At 38.3% G+C, this 13,390-nt stretch overlaps 1 protein-coding gene across 3 annotated transcripts in view; it reads right to left on the bottom strand.

The window, feature by feature from the left end:
* The window catches only part of WDR89 (WD repeat domain 89), a 106,479-nt gene that overhangs the window by 21,407 nt on the left and 71,682 nt on the right, over positions 1-13,390 (bottom strand). The gene's annotated exons all lie outside the window — the stretch shown is intronic.

The raw sequence follows: 13,390 nt of genomic DNA, 5'->3' as shown, positions 1-13,390 counted from the left end.
TTAAATGCTACAACATGGATAAACCTTGAAAACATTATGCTAAGTGAGAGAAGCCACACACAAAAGACCACACATTGTATGATTCCATTTATATGAAATGTCTAGAAAAGGCAAACCTGTAGAACAAAAAGATTAATGGTTGCCAGGGGCTGAGGGAAGGAGGAAACTGAAGTGACTGCTCATCAGAAAAACTAAGTCAGTGGACCAAGAGTGACATTTTTAAAGCATTCAAAGGAAAGGAAAACTTGTCAATACAAAGCTCTGTACCCAGAAAAAAATACCTTTCAAAAAAGAGGGTAGAAGAAAAACAGTTAGACAAAAGCTAGAAGAATCAGTCAGTAGAGTGCAAAACAAGAAATGTCAAAGAAAGTTATTCAGCCACAGTAGTACTAGAAGTCTAGATAGACATGAAAAAATAGAACTAAAAATGGTAAACATGAGGGTAAATTTAAGACTTTTTCTTTCTTTTAAGAATTTTCTTGAGGTGCTTGGTGCTCAGTTGGTTAAGCATCTGACTCTTATTTCTGCTCAGGTCATGATCTCAGGGTTGTGAGACTGAGCCCCGCGTTGGGCTCCACGCTCAGCGCAGAGTCTGCTTGAGATTCTCTCTCCCTTTCTTTCTGCCCCTCCCCCCACTCATGCACACACTAGCTCTCTCTCTAAAATAAGTAAATAAATAATCTTTTAAAATTTTCTTAAAAAGCAATTGACTTTCTAAAGCAAAAAAATAGTAACAACATATTAGAGTATTATTAAAAGTCAAATATTTGACAGCACTAGTAAGAGGAAGGGAGGGAAGAAATGGAAACATACGCAGCAAGGTTCTTACAACGTAATTAGGTATATTATTTTAAGGTAGACTTCACACAAGTTAAAGAAGTATACTGTAAACCCTAGAGCAACAACTAAAGGACAAAAATGGTAAAATTAACAAACCAATAGCAGAGATAAAATGTAGTCATAAAAACAATCCAAAAGAAGGCAAGAGAGAAGAATAAAGGGACAAAGAAAAAAGGAACAAAGAACTGAAAAAAATAGAAAATCTAGAAACAACTGGTAGATTTGGTAGATTTAATATGGTAGATTTAAAGCCAACCATATCAACAATTACATTAAATATAAATGATCTGAACATCTCAATTGAAAGGCAGAGAGTCTCAGGTTTGTGGAGGGGAGAGGAGAGGCAAGATCCAACTGTATGTTGTCTAAAAGAAACCTATTTTAGCCAAACTATGGAAAGAGCCTGATGTCCACTGACAGATGAATGGATAAAGTAGATGTGGTATATATACAAAGGAATACCACTCAGCCATCAGAAAAATTGAAATTTTGCCATCTGCAACGACATGGATGGAACTAGAAGGTATTATGCTAAGCCAAATGAGTCAATCAGAGAAAGACAATTATCATATGATCTCACTCATATGTGGAATTTAAGAAACAAAACAGAGGATCATAGGAGAAGAGAGGAAAAAGGAAAACAAGACGAAAGCAGAGAGGATGACAAACCATAAGAGACTCTTAGGCATAGGAAACAAACTGAGGGTTGCTGGAGGGGAGAGCATGGGGGATGGGGTGGCTGGGTGATGGACATTAAGGAGGGCACGTGATATAATGAGCACTGGGTATTATATAAGACTGATGAATCACTGACCTCTATCTCTGAGACCAATAATACATTATATGTTAATTAATCGAATTTAAATTTAAAAAATAATAAAATAAACCTATTTTAAATATAAAGTAGGTTAAAAGTAAATGGATAGAAAAGGATATACCATACAAACACTATTAAAAGGAAAGCTGCAGTATCTTATTAATACCAGACAAAGGAGGGGGCGCCTGGGTGGCTCAGTTGTTAAGGCGTCCGCCTTCAGCTCAGGTCATGATCCCAGGATCCTGGGATCGAGCCCCAAATCAGGTTCCCTGCTCAGTGGGAGGCCTGCTTCTCCCTCTCCCACTCCCTGCTTGTGTTCCCTCTCGTGTTCTCGCTCCCTGTCAAATAAATAAAAATCTTAAAAAAAAAACAAAAAACAAAGGAGAAGTCAGAACAAGAAATTCACTCAAAATTGACCATAGACCTAAAGGTGAGAGCAAGAATTACAAAATTCTTAGGAAAAAACAGGGAACCTGTGACTCTAAGTTGGGTGGAGATTTCTTAGAATGCAAAAAGCATGTACCAGGGGCGCCTGGCTGGCTCAATCAGAAGAGCAGGGGACTCTTCATTTCAGGGTCATGAGTTCAAGTTTAGTTTAGTTCAAGTTCAAGTTTAGTATCAAGAGATACTAAAATAAATAAAAAACTTAAACAAAAACCATGTACCAGAAAAGAAAAATCTGAGTTAAAATTTAAAACTTCTGCTTTTTGAACAAGAGTGATATGAGGGACAGTTCATATGAGAATTTCATAGGTTAGATAGCTTGCTGAAAGGTGTTAAGTGTGGTGTGAATGTGAGAGTGCCATGACAGGCTGGGATACAAAGATGGTCAAAGAGGGTCCCATAACTAGCTCCTCTGTAGCCTTACCGAAGCAGCAGTAGCAGGTATAGCTGTAAGGTATGGAGGGGCGGGGTATCTTCAGGCCACTGGGTCTAATTTTTGGCTGTAGTAACTTAAGAGGTCAGTGATAGCCCCCATGCTTTTGGGTAAGTACTCTGAGGGCGCTCCCTTCCCTCCTACAAAAAGGAAAAAGGGTACCTGAGGGCAGAGGATTTCTTAAGCTTTCCTTCAAGGTCTTAAAGACCAAAATATCTTGGTTACCACAAACAATGGGGTATCAGTCTCTTCACATGCATTGCTTCATTTAACCCTACCAATAACCCTATAGTCTTTATATTATTGCTTTTTGGATGAGGAAACAGAGGCTTATAGAAATAGGTATTGCATGGTAGTTAAGAGAATGGATATATGCTCAGGTTCAAATCCTGGTGTCACTAGCTATGTCTTTCAGCTCCCTATTCTTCAAACAGGGATAACAGTTGCAACATCAGAGGGTTGTTATAAGGCGTAACTTAATTACTACATGTTAAATGCTTAGAATGATGCCTGGTACAAAAGAACAGTAAGTGCCTGTACAGAGAATTTCAAAGAAATGCAATGGTATCAAATGATAAATCTGCAGAATAAACTATTAGATATAAATTCTCCTATCTATCTACACATGCACAAACACACATAAAGTGAATATGTATATATACATATATATTGTATATGCACATACCCATGCTGTTAATCATGATAACTGAGATTTAAGTGAAAATGTATACATGTATGGGCACACATACACAAGGTGGCGGGGCGGGGGGTCAGACCAGATACATCTAAGGTGAATTCACAGTATGAAATGTCCCTCAAAAAAGTCACTAAATGGAAAGATCCTTTAACATATTAATAATTCTTCAAATTTCCGCTGTTAACCAGTGTTATCCCAATATCTTGCAATCATGTCAACATGTCTCACACAATTGGGCAATACTTTATAAATATTTATAAATTGATAGTTAAAGATACTTTTCCTTTACATTCTGAAGTAGATTCGCTATTTAATACTCCAAATTGGGTGAATGCCCAAAAGGGATCTGCTGAAATAGAAATCAAAATAATGGCAAAACCCTTGAACATAAATACTTATAGCTTTATACTTGTATAAAGATACAGTAGGACAGATGAGTTCTCTTAACAACTACTATGCACCATATCGTGGGAAGATCAGAATCCAGTTAAATTCTAAATTCATTTCCTCTCTTCTGAACACAGTGAAAGATCCTGGTATCAGAGAAACAACCAACAAAAGGCATAATTCTTGAACCATCTTGCAAAAGCCGGATATTAAGAGAGAAAAAAATTTCACACTTACTTTATAGATCTGACATGGATAAAAAGGATTGGAAACCATCAATTGTAAGTTTACTACACACATGAAAATGTTTAGCTTAGACTTAAGCTACCAAACTCTTTCAATGCTTGCCTTCCTTGCCCTTGGAATCAACTACAACTGCCATCTAGCAAGAGGTCCAAAAATTAGAGAATGGAAAAAAAATCATTCAGGACTTAACTAGGAAGTCTAAACAGACAGATGCTTTAACTGATTAGTAATGATTGAAACTTCTGCTGTTAATCATGATAACTGAGATTGAATTTTTCTTGTTCTTTCCTCTCTTCCCCATGCAACATAAATTATCACCTCTATGTGAACTCCTAGATTTTACCCTCAATCTTGATCTCTTCAAAATTCCAACCCCATCTTTCTAATGTCTGCCTAGACCTCTACCCGTGAACGTGCTGCCAAAACTTCAAATATACCCAAAGTATAGCTCAAATACCTGTATTCTTCATCTCTGTTAACTATACAATCTTCTCAGTCATCTAGGCTCAACAGTTCAGAATCATCTTTGATTAAAGAAAGTCAAAGGACAAGATGCAACTAGCCAATAAAGCCTGCCTTGAAAATTTCCCTACACATTTATCTCATCACTGTCTGCCCCATTACCCTCCTCCAGCTGTCCACTACCTCTCATCTGCAACTACAATGGTTTCCTATATGGCCCTAACACAGAACAGGACAGGAAATACTCGATTTAACATTTAATTCCTGGAAAAAGATGGGAAGAACAGGACAAATTCTTCCTTCATATAAAAAAGTTTTGTTCTTAGGGCGCCTGGGTGGCTCAGTCGGTTAAGCGACTGCCTTCGGCTCAGGTCATGATCCTGGAGTCCCAGGATCGAGTCCCACATCGGGCTTCCTGCTTGGCAGGGAGTCTGCTTCTCCCTCTGACCCTCTTCCCTCTCGTGCTCTCTAACTCATTCTCTCTCTAATAAATAAATAAAATCTTAAAAAAAAAAAAGTTTTGTTCTTAGAAATCAATTTCATGTTGTAGGAGCGCCTGGGTGGCTCAGTCGTTAAGGGTCTGCCTTTGGCTCAGGTCATGATCCCAGGGTGCCGGGATAGAGCCCCATGTTGGCGCTCAGCAGGGAGCCTGCGTCTCTCTCTCCCACTCCCCCTGCTTGTGTTTCCTCTCTTGCTGTGTCTCTCTCTGTCCAATAAATAAATAAAATCTTAAAAAAAAAAAATCAATTTCATGTTGTAAAAAGTACTGACATTCAGCATGACATGAAGTGGAAAAAGCAAGTATGTGATTTCACAAACATTTCTTAAGGACATAAAACTAAATACTTAATTTTTATAAAGCATCATACACGTTCTCTTATTGTTTTTGCATGGGCTGCAGTTGTTTGAACATGTGAATCACACACTATATTTTATAGCAAACGCTGACATAGCAATATTTTAATGGGTAAAATATTTTCCCATTAGAAATAGAAATCAAAATAATAAAACTGCAAAAAAGATTACTAATCTCTCCAAGAATCCTACATTGTCTTCTTGAGTTATCTAGAGCCTACCCATGCTTCGCGATCTAGCTCAAACTCTACCAGTACTACGAAATTTTTCTTAACCCAGCCTACACCAAGTTTCTACTTACTCTGAATGCCAAAATATTGTTATTTATATAGCAGTAATCATATACTAAACATATTGAAGAGTTATTTTTCTCTAGTTATATTTTACATATTCACATATTTATATTTCTCTCTACTATAGAGTATAAATTTCTTAAAGACAAGAACCATGTTTTCCAATTTTCTAATATCAATCCTCTACCAGCCTGAGGCTAATAACTCGATAACCTACCTCACAAAATCCTACTTCCCGGAGAGGAGTATAAAAACAAACACCCACAAAACACACTCCATAGAGGAAGACAAAGAGGCAAAGATAAGGAACTACACAAAATGTAAAACAATGACAAAGATAGGAAACACACACACATACAAATCAAGCCATAGAGTCAGCCATCCCTTTTCTGGAGAAAGCAAAGAAATAAGAAATAAATCAAGCAGTATCAATATTGATATCCATGGCATCCATAACATAAACACAGCTTTGAGGTCAATTCACTTCAAACTCTATAGTCACAGAAAACACCATGGAGGCAGAACTGAGGAAGCTAAGGAAAAGGGTTGGGATTTGGGAGCATCACTTTATTACCATCTTACACAGTACCCTATAGGCAGAAAGCATTCAATGAACACCTGCTGGTGTGAACATGATTTAACAGATAGTCCTATATACCCAAATTCCAGAATTAAATAATTGTTCAAAATGCTATTCCTTCACAAAATACATTATAGGATCAAATTACCTCAAATTTCCAGAATAATGCAGTAAATACTATGCGCTTTACTTATACAATATAAACATGGTTTTGATGCCAAAAAAGGATACATCCACATTTTAATCATTCAAGAGTTTCAAAAATAACCCAATGATTCATAAACTGTATTCTTCCTATTTTTAGAATGGCTCAGGGGATTTGTGTGATTCTCAAACTCCTTTCTCAATTCTTAAGAAAAAGTTCAATTTGATTTTACAATCTCAGGGAAAAAAAAGGGGAGAGTTTGGAGGGAATAAAGCAGCTTCATAAAAATAACTCAGTGCCATGTTAAATACAAATTAATAAAAGGCTAATGGAATCACAAATAAAAAAACTAACCTTTATGAAAAATAGATGCCTGTCATGCACGCTAACAACTTAAAAGTCCAAGTAACACAGGGCTGCAGAATTCATGAAGAAAGACTCTGACAGAATGAGAACCAAAATGAAAATACTCTGACAAGCAGTCAAAAACTGGAAACACAATGGGAAATAAAGGAACATGTTCTTCAGGGTGGACTCAGTCAGTATGAGTAAGCTGAAGAGGGGTTATGGGAAAAGATCTGCACTAGAAGTAAGGGGGTGGATTTTTTTTCACACGACCTTCAGTAAATCATTCAATCTGATCTGAATCTTGGTTTTCTCGTATTTCCATTTGTTCTCCTTACTGGATCTTTTGTATCCATCAATGATATTAAGAGTAACTAAGATATATTGAACTCTTGCTGTATGCAAGGTACTGTTCTAAATGCTTTAGGTGCATTATGTCTCATTTGGTCCTCTAGATGGCCTATAAAGTACCTTACTTATCTGGTTCTGTAATTAGGAAAGCGAGGCTTACAAAAGGCAGGTGATTTCCCAAAGATCACTTGGGTCACAAGTGCATAGCAGGGACTGGAACAGAAATCTGATTTTATTTATTTATTTATTTATTTTAAAGATTTTATGTATTTGACAGAGAGAGACAGAGAGGGAACACAAGCAGGGGGAGTGGGAGAGGGAGAAGCAGGCTTCCCGCGGAGTAGGGAGCCCGATGCAGGGCTCAATCCCAGGACTCTGGGATCATGACCCGAGCTGAAGGCAGACGCTTAATGACCGAGCCACCCAGGCACCCCAGAAATCTGATTTTAGAGCCCACACTCTTAAATGCTTTCTTATACTGACCCTCAAGTGATATAAAAGACGTATTTTACAAAGCACTTTTAAATGGCTTTTAAATTCAAATGTAAAGTTGTTAATTCTCATCTGCACTAAATGAAATGAATCAATAACATTCATACAACAAAGCAACATACAGTTAAAATATTTAAAGCATATACATGTGGAAAGTCTTAATACGAGCAAAGATTTAAGATCAAAACCAGTATCAAATGATGTGAAGTCCAGCATAACTTTTAGTTGTCTGGACATGCAAATTTCCAGGTATTTACAAGGTTAAAAAAAGATTTAAAATAGTATCAGTTATAAGATACAGTAAATTTTAAATATAAGCCATTACCTAGAGCTTTTTCTCTTCTGGCTGTTATTCCACATTCATACTTGATGAATGATATTGAATAAAACCAGAGAAAGAAAGTTATTTTTTTTTTTAAGATTTACTTATTTTAGAGTTGAGAGAGAGCACGTGCAAGAGCAAGTATGAGCAGGGGAGAGGGAATCTCAAGCAGACTGCAGTGAGCACAGAGCTCAGAGGCAGGGCTTGATCAGGGCTTGATCTCCTGGGGCTCAATCTCAAGACCCTGAGTCTGAAGCTTAACCAACTATGCCACCCAGGTGCCTCGAAGAAAGGAATTTATTTAATAGTGTTTGTCAGGCACTGTTTTAAGCACTTCACAAGTATTTACTCATTTAATTCTTATAACAGCCTATGAAGTACTTATAATTATCCTGTGTCATAGGTGGGACAACTGAATAGTGACATGTAAACAGCCCAAGATCACAGAGCTGGTAATTGCAGCCCGTACTCAATTCAAGTAGTTTGGTTTAAAAATCTGTGCTCTTAAGCACTAGCTCTGCTACAATTCAAGGAATGGTGAAATTCTTTTTTTGTTAAGATTTTATTTATTTATTTATTTGTCAGAGAGAGAGACAGAGAGAGCAAGCACAAGCAGGGGGAGCGGCAGGCACAGGGAGACACAGGCTCCCCGATGAGCAGGGAGCCCGATGAGGGACTTGATCTCAAGACCCTGGGATCATGACCTGAGCCAAAGTCAGACACTTAGCCAACTGAGCCACCCACGCATCGCATGAAATTATTTTTTAAAAAGCCAATAAAAAGTAATAATGATTACAATGAATGCCCACAAAGAGAACAGAGCCATCATTTATCCCAGTATACATACTAACACTAAGGAACATGTAAAAGAAATATTTTAACTGACATGATAAACAAAGTAATCTACATTATCAGGAAAAGTTTTAATGATAATGGCACACTAAGCTTATAGTCTCTGGAAGAAGTTTCTTTTAATTTTCCTATGAAACTATATTGTTAGCAAAGCGATGACATTTGGAGATTAATAGTAATTAACATTAAAAGACTTGCTAGAGGGCGCCTGGGTGGCTCAGTTGGTTAAGGGACTGCCTACGGCTCAGGTCATGATCCGGGAGTCCTGGGATCGAGTCCCACATCGGGCTCCCAGCTCAGCAGGGAGCCTGCTTCTCCCTCTGACCCTCTCCCCTCTCATGCTGTTTCTCTCTGCCTTGCTAATAAATAAATAAATAAAATCTTAAAAAAAAAAAAAGATTTGCTAGCGGGGCACCTGGGTGGCTCAGTCATTAAGCATCTACCTTCAGCTCAGGTCATGGTCCCAGAGTCCTGGGATCAAGCCCCACATCAGGCTCCTTGCTTGGTGGGGAGCCTTCTTCTCCCTCTCCCACTCCCCTGCTTGTGTTCCCTCTCTCGCTGTCTCTCTCCCTCTCTCTGTCAAATAAATAAATAAAATCTTTAAAAAAAAAAAAAAAGACTTGCTAGACAGGATTTTTATCATTTTTTGGTCTAGCCACCTTATGAAGAGGCAAAACACTGTGGTAGAGCTTTAAAAAAAAAATCACCTGAACTAGTAGAATTTACAACAGAATTAATGCTAAATTTGAACCCTTTAAAAATACAACAGAGAGGGGCCCATGGGTGGCTCAGTCGCTTAAGCATCTGATTTCAGCTCAGGTCGTGATCCGAGGGTCCTACGACTGAGCCCCTTTTTTGAGCCCCATGTCAGGCTCCCTGCTCAGCAGGGAGTCTGCTTTTCCTTCTCCCTCTGCCCCTCCCCCCCTCATTCTAACAAATCAATATCTTAAAAAAAAAAGGTAAAACAGATACTTAATGACCTTAATAAAAGAATCACATTTTGCAAAGGACTACAGTATTTGTCATTTCATCGGGATTCTCACAACTATGAGAGTTAAGTTGGACAAGTAGTAGTATTATTTTACAAATAAGTAAGCTAAAGCTCAGAAAAGGTAAACATTTTGTATGGTCTAGATAGAAAGATCTTCTAACTCCAAGTGCTTCTTCTATCACATCGTTCTGTCAACAATTCTACACTTTATACTTTTCAAGTTGTTTCATAACAATTAATGCTTTGCCAAGAAAATTTGAAAATAATGAACACATAATGAAGGTTATGATCCTTAAAATGTTAAAGGGTTTTGTTAGAAATCTTGTTGTATGATGTATAATTTATCTAGATGAAATGGTTAACTCAGCCAAAATGAACTTGCAATCCAAGAAAAAAATCTGTATTAAGTGAATCCCTTATCATCACTTATCATGATGAGGACTGAGTAATGTATAACAGATTGTTGTATCACTAAATTGTACACATGAAACTAATATAACACTGTATGTTAACTATACTGGAATTCAAATTAAAATCTTAATTAAAAAAATAAGTACATCCAATTTTAAATCCTTAAATGTGAAATAATGTGACCCTACAATAGTATTTTTTTTCACGAGTTAAAAACAAAAATCATGGGGTGCCTGGGTGGCTCAGTCAGTTGAGTGTCTGCTTTCAGCTGGGTCATCTCAGGGTCCTGGGCTCCCTGCTCAGCGCAGAGTCTGCTTCTCCTTCTTCCCTTCCCCCTGCTCCTGCTCTCACTCTCTCCCAAATAAATGAATACAATCTTTTTTTTTAAAGATTTTATTTATTTATTTGAGAGAGAGAGAATGAGAGATAGCACAAGAGGGAAGAGGGTCAGAGGGAGAAGCAGACTCCCCGCTGAGCAGGGAGCCCGATGCGGGACTCAATCCCGGGACTCCAGGATCATGACCTGAGCCGAAGGCAGTCGCTTTAACCAACGGAGCCACCCAGGCGCCCAAATGAATACAATTTTAAAAGGAAAAAAAAAATTACTTCTAACTACCATTTATCTCAATCACCTAAGTTTATTCTAAACCCAATAAGGCAACTTATAAGATCTAATGATTCTTGATGACTGGGAAACCTAAGGAATTTTTTATTCATTGAGAAATGCTAGCTTCCCAGAGATGATTAGGTTCAAAGACAGTTTTTTTGTTGTTTTTGTTTTTTAAGTAGGCTCTACACCCAGCGTGGAGCCCAATGCGGGGTTTGAACTCACAACCCTGAGATCAAGATCTAAGCTGAGATCAAGAGTCAGATGCTTAACTGACTGAGCCACCCAGGTCCCCTCAGTTTTTAAATGTACATTCCTCTATATTTATTTCACCTAGATTTAATTATTACCAAACCAAGGAACAGTGAGGGCTGGTGAAACAAACATTTAACAAATGAAATTACTTAGGCTTGGATTACTGGCAGAATTTTTTAAAAACTCAGTTACATAATTAGTTATCAGGAAAATGCCCAGTAAACAGTACTTTGTACTTCATAGCCTATAAACTGTATACTATACCCTCACATCCCTAAGTCAGGTGGCAGACTGTCCACACTGGAGTTGCAAAGATGACCTAAAACTAGTTTTGCAACCTATTAGCTTGACATCCATTTTGAGGAAATAAAAACACCAAAGTGAAGCAGCTGAAAAAAGAATTTCTTTGGAAGAAGTTATTTGTGAAAAAATACTGTGACAATTTTTTAGTTCCCATTTTACCAAGCATGAGTAGCTCAAACTCAGACCTTGATCTGGTCCCCTGTAGACTATGAATATAGGATCTACGCTAAAGTCTAAGCCAAAGATCTACAGCCAAAGTCTAAGAGACTGTGGCTGGCTACCTGCTCAAAGAGAACAAAGAAAAATGGCTGCATTACATTGTTATTGGCCTGTAAATCCAGACTTTGTCAGGGCCAAGGATGTGAAGCTTTTTCCCATGGATCTGATGATGGCATTGGTGTGGAGCCAGCTTAAAAAGGACTTTATCCAAGAAGCCTGTCTAGAGGCATTTGGATGCCATGGAGAGTTCACAGAGTGAAGAAACTAAAGGCTGGAGATTAAGGGCTGAGAGCAAATCTTAAGCAGCTGGCTAAGTATTGCCCATCGTGGCAGAGACTAACTCAGCAGCAGATCAGCAGTGAGGCACACAACTAGACGTTTGTTAGGTGTGGCTTTGTGTCAGAGAAAGCAACATGAGAAAAAGTAATGTAGGTCACTTCCAGGCCTGGCCATATAAATGTCCCACATGTACTTCTTCCAACTCCATACACAAAGCACAGAGATCTTTACTGAATAGTTCTTACATACTGAATGCCTATTCTGAGCTGGGCTCTTTTTCATAATCTTATTCCAACATACCCATACCAAATGGTAACAAACCCAATTTATCAGATCCTGTCTCCTAGTCATGATTTCCAGATAGACACGAGAGCAACAGTTGGGTTATTTTCTTCTGAAGATATGTCAAAAACCTGGTCATCAGAGCTACTGTCTTGCTGGGGGAATTGGAGAGTATTAATGATGAGGGACTGTCCGTCCAGTTTTCCATGAAGTCTAGCGCACACTCTAGCCTTAGGAGCAATGGGACCCAAAGTCTTTATCTGGTTGCTTAAATGGCTTCCTTATAATGAATCCCCATCATCTGAGGTCATATTTCTTAAACTGGGGGACACAACTATGACTATAGTAAACTGGCTTTTATAAGCCACAAACAGTTTAAATCCCTAAAACAGCAATGTTTTATGATGTGGCAAGTAATTCAGAAGAGTATCAAACATAGGCATATTATGAAGTTCAATACAAAAGTCACATGAATTTTTAAGGTAGAAGATTAGAACTCAAAGAAATGTTACTCTTCTAAGGTGTTAATGCACATCCACTTAGACTTTAAGCTGCACTGGAATAGGATCTCTTTACCCTCTTTATACCCTTTGTAGTAAGCTAAAAGATGGCCCCCAAAGATATCCAAATCCTAATTCCTATGAGTATTTTCTCACATGACAAAGGGGTTTTGTAATTAAGATCTTGAGATGGCGAGATTATTTTAGATTATCTAGGTGGAACCTAACCGTAGGCACAAGAGAAAGGCAGAGGAAGATTCGACTACAGAAAACAGCGTGATGATGGAAGCAGAGATAGCAGTGACATGCTTGGAAAATGAAGGTACCACAAGCCAAGGAACATATGCAGCCACCAGAATTTGAAAGGGGTAAGGAAATGAATCTTCTCTCAGAGGCTCCAGAAGGAACCAGAACTCAGAAGTTATTTAAGTTGAGCTACTTTTGCTTTAGGCTATCTACATCAGTCCAAGGTAAGAATACAGACCATCTGAGTAACACTTCTGCGTTTACAGGGAAAAACCGTCCTGAACCCTGGATGAATAGATAAGGGGGCCATATAGGCTTAAGAGTATTTTGGAGCTTCCAGACTGGTGAACAAATGAAGACTGCGGAGAGTAGTGTGCCTACAGAGGGCATGGAAGCTTGCACCCTTTCTGCATACCTCGCTCTATGCATCTCTTCCATCTTGATGTTGGGTCATATACTTTATCATATCCTTTAATAAGCTGATAAATGCCTGCAAGTCAATCAAGATGCACTGGTGGAAGCTCTTCAGGCAGGGGTTATTAAAGCTGCAGTGCTGGAAGTGATGCAACCAGAGCCCCTGCCCAGAGATCCTCACTTACATCTCGCACTAGAAGTGCTACTCATCAAGCCAGACAACAGATGGCAGAAAATTTGGTTGAAAGCATCCTGGCTTCTCTCAATGGCCTTCCCATTCCTAATGAAATGCTACTTAAGTGATTCATGTAGGCTGAAAATT

The sequence above is a fragment of the Zalophus californianus genome, chromosome 6 (genome assembly GCF_009762305.2).
Source record: "Zalophus californianus isolate mZalCal1 chromosome 6, mZalCal1.pri.v2, whole genome shotgun sequence".
NCBI lineage: Eukaryota > Metazoa > Chordata > Mammalia > Carnivora > Otariidae > Zalophus > Zalophus californianus.
Note: the sequence above shows the minus strand (reverse complement) of the source record. Positions and strands in the feature narration are given on the sequence as shown.